The sequence below is a fragment of the Pinus tabuliformis genome, chromosome 4_1 (assembly GCF_031772625.1).
Source record: "Pinus tabuliformis cultivar Carrire ecotype Pingquan chromosome 4_1, CPIR1, whole genome shotgun sequence".
Taxonomy (NCBI): Eukaryota; Viridiplantae; Streptophyta; class Pinopsida; order Pinales; family Pinaceae; genus Pinus; species Pinus tabuliformis.
Genome location: NC_142303.1, coordinates 589,397,346 through 589,407,449, shown reverse-complemented (window position 1 = coordinate 589,407,449; position 10,104 = coordinate 589,397,346). Strand labels below are relative to the sequence as shown.

General features: G+C 40.9%; 1 pseudogene; it reads left to right on the top strand.

Annotated features, from left to right (window-relative positions):
• The first annotated feature begins 2,031 nt into the window (after nucleotides 1-2,031).
• On the top strand, nucleotides 2,032-3,380 carry LOC149177343 (DEAD-box ATP-dependent RNA helicase 18 pseudogene; annotated as a pseudogene).
• The last annotated feature ends 6,724 nt before the right edge of the window (nucleotides 3,381-10,104 follow it).

Sequence of the window (10,104 nt, the reverse complement as noted above, 5' to 3'; positions counted from 1 at the left end):
ACCATTCACCTGGCGACTCCAACTCGATCCAGACATTCCAACACATGCTGATCTGTTCATGCAATGGTAGGGTATGTGGCAGACCCTGCACTTCGTAAAGCTCTAAACGGAGTTAGAGAGTGGTTAGTAGATATTGAAATTAATGAAGAATTTTTCAGTATTTTCCTTCAATGTTTGAAATCTCCGAAACTTCATCTTGAAAGCAAAACTAGATTTTGTGAGTTAGTTGTTGAAAGAGTTGAAAATGAGATTCAGTATCTCGATGAGCAGATTCAGTCATATGATTTCCAAGACCCTAAAAAGTTCTTGGAAATCCTTCCTCCTTCGAAAAAAGATATCATAGAATTGCCTACAGTCGTTTACATTGACAGTGTGCAGCTGGAAGTATGCATCACAGAGTTGGGGCAGCCAACAGAGTCCGGCTTCCGTGATCCTATTGCGGCATATATGGACATGTTTTTCAGTTTGATTGATAGATCAGGCTGTATTTTCCGTGACCAGGCTCAGTACGTGCATGAAGGGCTGCCAGCAACTGCATCTGTGACTTCGTGGCAGCATTCTCAAGCGGCTTCATTTTCAGGTTTACTTGAATGGTTAATATGGCATTTCAGCATTACCTGATCTATTGTTTGTACAGCAGATTAGAGTAGGTTGTGTAAATAAATAAGCAGCCATAAGGGCAGCATCTTGTTTTAGTTTGCTTGAAGATTGTTTCAGTTCAGTTTCAGTGTGAAAATTAAGTCAAGAGTTGTGTTGATGATGACTCCATTGCCCAATGGGTGAAGGCACTGTCTGCTCTCCCAAAGTTCTGCGGTTCTTGGCACCTCCACAGAGCGGAAGCTGCCATCCCAAGTGGAGCCGATGTTAGACTCTGTCTCATGTCAGAGATTGATTCTTCTTCAAAACAGGGTTTTGAAGAAGAAATCATTTAAATGTTGCTTTTTAGATTATGTAATTTATCTCCAGCTCTTCAAAAGGGAGCAGCTTCCTCAGCTCCTATCTCTGCAAAAGCACAAACACAAAACAAAGCATCATCAGCAATCAAAGTCTGGCAATTTAATAATCAAATCAACAATTCCGCTCCTTCATCCATTATTCGTACATGACTAGCTTTGAATCTTTCCAAGATCAGTCTACTTCAAGCAAAGATGACGAATTTAAAGTAAATCAAAATCCAGTTTTTCATGTAGCAGAGGCTGCCTTGAATGAGCAACCAAAAATCTCCAAGTGTGTTGGATGAAGTTAGAGAGGGGTCGCGTGGGAAAGAGAATTCTTCTGGAAAATTGATGCTGGACATTGTAGCTGTGTTACTCCGCTGCTTGTCATTGTGGAAATATTCAATGTGCAGCTATCCAATTATACTTTGAGCATGGAAAGAAGCTTTACAAGGAATTTTGCTAGGACTCTGCAAGTGTCCCCTTCACAGGTGGTTCCCATTGCGAGGCATGGTGTAAATGTCATTCTAGATATCTATATTTTATCATTTTCAGGATCAACAAACTATGCTGATATGAAAACCACAGAAACAATCTTGATTCAGAAGAATAGCAGCGGAGAAGGCATCTTGCAGGATCCAATTCTTGGACCTTTCTCAATCCTTAGAATAGAGAATCCCCTTGAATCAAGTTATCCATATGCATCTAGATTTTCAGGGTATGGTACCATGGGAAAATTAATTCTATCCACTATTATATTGTGCATTATACTGGTAGCCATAGCACTTCTTGTCTCTGCGGCTTGCTTTATACACTACAAGTACAGACTAAGAATCCAGTTTTCAAATGTCTCATTTGATAATAGCACAAACAGTTTTACTAATCTAATAAGCCAGGGGTCATCTTTCACGGAGGAGTTTCATGCCCATGACAGCTCATGCCTCAGATCTATTACAGGATGCATGGGAAGAAAATCTTTCAAATTCAACAGTAAAAGTGAAATGGTACCAGGCACAATTGTACAACAGCTCTCTTATTCACAACTAGCTGAGGCAACTGAGCAATTTTCAACGTTTAAACTCATTGGCATGGGAGGATGAAGCAGTCTATGAGGGAGAAAGCATTACAGGCTTTCACAAAGCTTTCTGCTGGATTTCTTCTGTGCACTGATGTGGCGGCACGGGGTCTTGATATTCCTGATGTTGACTGGATTGTGCAGTATGATCCTCCACAAGACCCTAATGTATTTGTACATAGGGTTGGCCGAACAGCACGAATGGGAAGATCTGGGAATGCACTTGCGTTCCTCGTACCTAAGGAAGATGCTTATGTGGAGTTTTTGCGTATCCGGAAGATCCCTCTTCAAGAGAAAAAAATCTCCAGTGACTACTTCTAACATTATTCCACAGATACGTGCAGCTGCAAAGGAGGATCGAGATGTAATGGAGAAGGGATTGAAGGCTTTTGTGTCATTTATTCGTGCGTACAAAGAGCACCATTGTTCCTATATCTTCAGATGGAAAGAATTGGAGGCAGGGAAGCTAGCAATGGGATATGGTCTACTGCAGCTTCCATCTATGCCTGAGCTTAAGCGGCGCACTTTGTCAACTGATGGTTTTGTGCCTGTTGAAGGCGTTGATCTGGGAGCGATCAAATATAAAGATAAAGCTCGTGAGAAACAACGTCAAAGGAACTCAGCTAAGAAAGAACAAACAAGAACTCATTGTGCAGAGAAAGTAGAACGACATAAAGTTGTGAGCAATGATGGTACAGGGAAGAAATGCAGCAGACAGCGACGTGCTGTCCAAGCCATTGAAGACGAGGAGAAAATGGAACGGGATTATCACTTGCTTAAGAAGTTAAAGAAAGGAGTTATTAGTGAAAGAGAATTTGCAAGAGCAACATATACTGAAGATTGTTTAGATGAGGATGAGCATGCAGATGATGATATTTCTGTGCCGTCAACTCCAACTGGTCAGATTGAGGAACCATCCTCAAATCTCCCTTCACAAGTCCAGACTGCAAAGAAAAACAGTCATCAAAACTTAAAACATTTGCATTTGCATAAATTGGGAAGAAAGCAACAATCAATGTCTGTAAAGACAAGTGCAATTGCCAAAATTGGCAAACATCATTTGAAAGGTTCCTGTAATAGGTATATGTTGAAACAGAGTAAGGAATGGAGAATTATATCGCTACATTGCCAACACAAAGGGGGTTTTTGTACAGCCGGCTCTTTATGAAGCGTTTGGGCTCACTGTGACCGAGGTCATGACATGCGGCTTTCCGACATTTGCCACATCAAAAGGAGGCCCCGCTGAAATCATCGTTGATGGGCTTTCTGGACTTCATATTGACCCTAATAACGAAGATGAAACTAGTGACAAGGATTGCCCTCGTCCGATCGTGGTGGCCTGCATTCGGAACGCGCAAAATCAAGGATAAGATATCCAAGACAAGGTAATAGATAAATTGCAGAGAGGATCGGTTCGCGACCCGTCCACAACTGTGCGTGACCTGTTGGGTGGGCGCGACCCGTCCAGGGGGTCCCAACAGTTGGAAAACAACACGGGCGCGACCTGTTGGGCTTGCGCAACCCGTCCATACCTACAGACTTAATGCTCGAACAAATGAAGGAAAGGGTCGAATGCACAAGAAAAAACAACTGGATTTTGTATAAGAGATACACTCCACATTCCATTGAACGTGTTAAATTCCGTTACTCCCGACCCTTTTATGTGCTGAAATGGGAATACGTAAATTCAGAGTCCAGTGATGATGACTGGTTAGGCTTGAAGGTTAAAACATTCCAGCAGCAGAAGAAACTTAATGCCCTTTTCACTGCACATCAACAAACGTCAATGCCATGAAGGATGCACATCTCTGAAACAGCTTGGAATTCAAGAGGAGAGGATGCAGAGCATAAGGATCTTGGCAGAAACAATTGTCAAGTTTTGAATGAAGAACTGTTAAGATAAATTACAAAAGAAAAGGGTTGCTTAGATAATTCCAAGGAAGCGGATCACTCTATTTCATCATTAAGACTGACAAAGGAACACCCGATTTTTAACCCAAAGAATGAAAATCAGTGTCATTTAGATCAGTCAAATAAATCTGAACTTGTTGACAATGCACGATTTGATCAAAAACATGAAATGTGTTCCTCATTTGCTCATGTATTATCTCAGGTGCTCAGAACTATTGCAGGTGAAAATGAAAGCAATCAGCTGAAAGAAGCAAAACAGGGTGTTACAGATAATAGTATGGCCTCGTCATTAGATTATAGGGAGACTACAATTAATGGAAAATCAACTTGCAGGCTCCATTAAAATAGATAGCTACTTGAGGGATGGCACTGTATTCAAACGAAGTGCGATTGATCTTCAAAGCGAGGTTTTCGATTGAAGGAGTTTTCATTTAAAAATGGTTTTGTTTCAAAGGTAACGTGGCTTGATCTGCAATGCGCTGGTTAAAAGGCGATCTCCACATTCCAAGTGCTATTTTGGTCTAACAGCAAAAGGGAAAATGTAACGTGGCAGGCGTTGCAACATGTGAGGCATTCGATTCATATAAGGAACATATGTGGCAGCATGGAAATGGCTTTCAGCAGAGACACTTGCCGTGACATTTTGGGAAAGAATAAAAGTCAAAGGCCAAATTTAAATACAGATAACTATCCCAGCACAGAAATCGAATTAGTTAGTTCATTTTGGGTCTTCACGCTGAAGTGGTTAGGCAGTCAGAGGTGATTATGCAGATGAATAGCGGCAATTTTGAATAGCTAGATATGTATCTGCTAAGCTTTAGGAATCGATGAGTGGCTTTTGCTATTTTTCATAGTGCCAGTTAAAACAGTTCCATTTTTTCATGGATCGGTTTTCTTCTGAGCCATTTAATGTATAAAATAATTTTTTGTAAAAAAAAAGAGAGAGTTAGAGAGGAAAAAAAATTCTGAGCGCTGGAGGAGAACTGAGCTCCATTGTACAGTCTTTGACAGAGGGATTTTTAATGAAATTTCACAGCTCTGACTTCTGAGATCCCTGTGGCATGATGATTTAGCATAAGTTTTTCTCTTGTTTCATATGTAATCTGTTATGTTCCATTTCACTACATGATCATTTCTAACTGAACAAATGAAGTGTTTAGGTAAGAATTCATGCCTGCCATGCTCTGCCTATAAGTTTGTTCATGTTTAATGTTTTCCTCTGTTTGGCAAGGATTCAGTTATATGCCCTTGTCAGCTCCTCACCAGTCTTGCCATCCCATTTAAAATCTAGATTTGATGCTAAACGTCTTGCCTACCTTGCCTCAGTCGATAACCTGTGTTGTTCATTATATTTCTCTGTTTCAAGCTGTGATTTTTCCCATGCAGCCCAGAAAAACCCCGTTATTTAATTAAAAACCCCAAAAACCCCCAAATTAATCTTTATAACCAGTTTACTAGCCTAATATCAGTGTTACATTTTTGGTCATCTCATCCTATTGAAAATCTACCGAGATTGACCGGAGAGAGCCTTCTCCTGCCCCGTAGGGCTAGCTACGAGGCTGAATGGTTTGATGTAGCTTTGAGATTTGCCTTTTCAGCCTGAGGTGAAATTTCAAGTGCTAACACACTGGCGACCATACTGGGGAGAACAAACCGATCTTTTGCTCATTGACGTGTTATTTCATAGGTCTTAGACGGAGCCTGAAGTTACGCCAGGTAGCCTTCGAAAACGCTCTTGTTTTACATCAGCGCAAGTAGATAAACGCTGCTTCAGTCAATCTCCGTGAGCTTGTGAACATAGCGCTTCTTTGACATCTTATCCCCATGTATTTGTTAACTCTGAGCCATGGATGATAGGTTGAGAGTTTTCACAGGCTGAATGCTTTTTCTTTCCTAGTTATTTTGAGAAAACAAGCTGGCTACAGATCCCAAAACCATTTTCAGATCTCATTCATGTCCAGCTATTTTTGATTATCTTGAAGATTTAGAATTTGACGAAAGCTTTGAGTTATCGCTGTTTAAAGCTAAGTCTGAAAGTGCACTCGATTCTTTAGTCCTTGACCCTGATTTTGCAGCTGCTATTGAATTTGAAAGACATAATAAGTTGGTTGAACATTTCATCTTAAGACATCTTCAGACACGTATACAAGCCACTACTCTTGCTGATTTCCTTGAAAATATTTATGGACATATTGGATCTTCTATCACGGCACACCAAGAAGCTTATCCTCCTTATGTTTCAGTTTCACCTATAATCACCTACCCTGAATCAGCAGTCGGTTCTCCTCCTTCTTCTCCTACTCCTCCAACTCCTCCAACTCCACAAACTACACCTCTTCTTGTTATAATCCCTGCTATCACAGCTCCTCCTCCTCACACCCATCCTACTCCCCCACCTAGAGCAATGGCTGCCCGTTTTTCCCCATTCGTTCTACCTGCAAATCTTCATGATATGCCAGCTGATTACCAAAGTAAAATTCCCATGTTTGATGGCACTCCACAAAGTATTACAGCTCAGCAACATATCGATAAGATGACCACATTTTTTGATCTATATGAGTTAGATGAAGAAGATGTTACTATGCGGTTATTCGTGCAAACATTTGCAGGAGAAGTTAGGAAATGGTTCAGAGGGTTGACAGCAAACAGCATCACTACTTTGGAAGCACTTCAAAATCAGTTTCTAGATCGGTGGGAAATCAGAAAGGATCCGCTTCAAATCAATGCCGAATACAACAACCTCAAGCGTAATCCGGGTGAGTCAATTCAAGATTACATAATCAGATTCAATACAGTTTATAATGCTATTCCCGATGATTTGAGGCCATCTAGAAAATCAGCACTTCTTAAGTTCCCGGATGGTTTTGATCCGGAGATGGCTTATTCATTGAGAGGCAGAGATCCGCCTACCTTGGAGGAGATGCAGAAAATTGCTGTCAGTGTTGAGGCAAATTTGAATGACAAAAGAGCAAGAATGAAGGCGAAAAGCGAGTTACAATCAAGGAGGAAGCATCCACATCAAATCAGGTTCTTCAGCAGGTTGAGCAGATAAAGAGGGCACTTGAAAAGATGACTATTGACAAGCCGGAGCCTCAGATTCGTAATCCAGATTTCAGAGGTCAACCGCAGCAACAATATAGAATCAAGCAGCGTGAAACAAAGGCACAAGACACGGCAGTTCAGCAGCAAATGAAACCACCGTTTCAGCAGAATTTTGTTAGTCAAGAGTCTGAAGATGAGGGTGACAATGTTGGCGAGGAAAATCATTTCTTCACCCCTGATGATATGCCTACATATATCACGGAAGAAGATGAGTTGGTGAGTAATTCTGTCTTTCCCCAAGATGAGCATTATATTTTGTCAAACGATATGATACTTGAAGAAGAATCTGAAGAATATCAAAGAGGGTACTTGAATGCATTATCATCTCAGCAAGGACAGCAAAGGCAATTGAGAAGCCGGGCTATTCCTATAAATCCCGTGCAGAAAAAGAAAGACATTGCAGCAAAGAATGATTCGGTTTTTTCAAAAGGTAAAGATATAGCCGGCCCATCATCAACTCAAACATCATCGGCAGCTAAAGTAGATCAGCCATCGAATGCACCAAAGGATAAAGCTGAGAAGAGAGATAACCCGGCAAAGGAAGGTGAGAAATTTCCAGTTTTCAGTTTGGAGAATGAAATTGCAAAGGTGAAGATATTTATTCCCTTAACGGAGGTCATGAAGAACGCTACTTACCGAGGCCAAGTTTTCAAGTTGCTGAATTTTGATCCAATGCTAGACATGGTGAATGTACAAGATGATCAGCCGGAGTTAATCTTTGGGCCAGCTTTGAATGGTGAGTCTCCCGAGAGTGATATTCCTCCATTTTATATCAGTTTGCGATTGCATGAGTTTGTGCTGCACAATGCTATGTTTGACTCGGGAGCTTCACATAATTTGATGCCGAAAACAATCATGGAGAAGCTGGGGCTTGACATCACAAGGAAGTACCATGACTTGTATTCGTTTGATTCTAGCCGGGTAAGATGCATTGGTTTGATCAAAGACTTAGTGGTGAGTCTAGATCAAATTCCAGCGAAGAATGTTTTAATGGATGTGGTGGTGGCGGACATTCCTCCACGATTTGGCATGTTGTTGTCGAGGTCATGGGGAGCCAAACTCAAAGGTACAATTCAGCTTGATTTTTCATATGCTTCAATTCCAGTTTTCGGTCAAATGAGGAAGTTATATCGAGAACAAAAGATGAAATACATGATCACTAGTAAGGAAAAGCCCGTGAATCATCCTGTAAATTATGTACAGACAGATTTAGAATCTTTTGTTTTGTTGGCGGAAAATTTCAATGAGGTCGATAGTCAGTTAGTTCAAGTAGAAGATATACCAGACATTTCAGAAAATTTCAGGGATGTTTTGAGAAAGGAAAGTGAAGAAAGGTCTGCTGTCATAAAGCCAAATGCAGAAATAAATGGGCGGCAAGCAGAATATGAATCAAAATCAGATTTTCAGCACTTAGAAGATGATGAAGAGGGTCTTTGGACCATGGATTTTGATGGTGCAGTGGGCAGCGATGGTGCTAGTATCGGTGTGTGGATTCGAAGCCCATTCTCAGCCCAAGATCAAGTTCCAAGCAAGGTACAGGTATGTTCTTATAAATTGGCATTTGATTGCTCGAATAATGAGGCAGAATATGAAGCTCTTATTGCTGGTTTGAAAATCCTTCTGAAGTTAAAGGCAAAGAAAATAGCAGTATATGGCGACTCCGAATTAGTTATCAAGCAAGTGAAAGGTGAATTTCAGGCCAAACATCCTCGCATGAGAGCTTATAGAAATGCTGTTTTAGATATCTTGAAAAGATTTTCTGAACATACTTTGACATGTGTGCCCCGGATTCAAAATGGTGTTGCGGATGCTTTGGCTAAGGCGGCAAGTAATCTGAAAATACCCATGAATTCCAGCAATAAGTTCGAGATATACGTGAAACATCGTCCTACAGTTCCAGATAACCAAAGGTGTTGGCAAGTGTTCCAAGATGACGAAGAAATCAAAGATTTTCTGCAAGTTAAGGGTAAGTTCGAAGACATCTCAATAGATACGGAAGCTGAGGGAGTGAATCAGATGGATGTATTGCAGCTCAAAGACAATCACATTCCAAAAGGATTGATTCCTTTAGAGGAATTGTTTGATCAGGATGATGTGGCCCGCAAGCCAACTTTGAGGCCAACGGATGAAGGAGTTGAAGATGTGAACCTTGGGACAGCTGCAAATCCAAAGATGGTGAAGCTTTCAAAAGCATTGCCGCCTAAGGTAAAGCAAGAGTATATCAGATTATTGTCTCTGTATTCTAATGTCTTTGCATGGGATTATTCAGACTTGAAAACTTATGACACAAGTATTATTCAGCATACCATTCCCATAAAGCCAAATCAAAAGCCTTTCCGGCAAAAGTTGAGAAGAATTAATCCTAAATTGCTGCCATTGATTGAGAAGGAAGTCAACAGGTTGTATAAGTCCGGAATCATAGTGCCAATCCGGTTTTCCGATTGGATCTCAAACTTGGTGCCCGTGAGGAAGAAAACCGGTGAGATTCGCTTGTGTATAGACTTTAGAAATCTGAACAAAGTGTCATTAAAGGACAATTATCCGCTGCCCAAGATGGATCACATATTGCAGCGGGTTGTGGGGGCATCTAGGATGTCATTGCTTGATGGTTACTCCGGATATAATCAGATTTTGGTGCACGAAGATGACCGTGACAAGACAGCATTTACCACTCCATGGGGTACATTTCATTATGCCAAGATGCCGTTTGGTTTGAAAAACGCGGGTGCTACATTTCAGCGGGCAATGGACATGGCCTTTGCAAATGAGAAGGATGTCTTTTTGGTTGTTTATCTTGATGATTTGACCGTGTTTTCTAAATCAGATGAAGAGCATTTGTTTCATTTGACTAAGGTGTTTGAAAAGTGCAGAAAATATGGCATCTCATTGAATCCAAAGAAGAGTCTTTTTGCTATGAGTGAAGGCAAGCTGCTGGGCCATATCATTTCTAAAGATGGCATTCGTATAGACCCTGCACGAGTAAAAGCAATTCATCAAGTGGAGCAGCCCCGTAGCAAGAAAGAAATTCAGTCCTTCAATGGTAAGTTGAATTTTCTGCGTCGTTTCATTCCCAATCTTGCT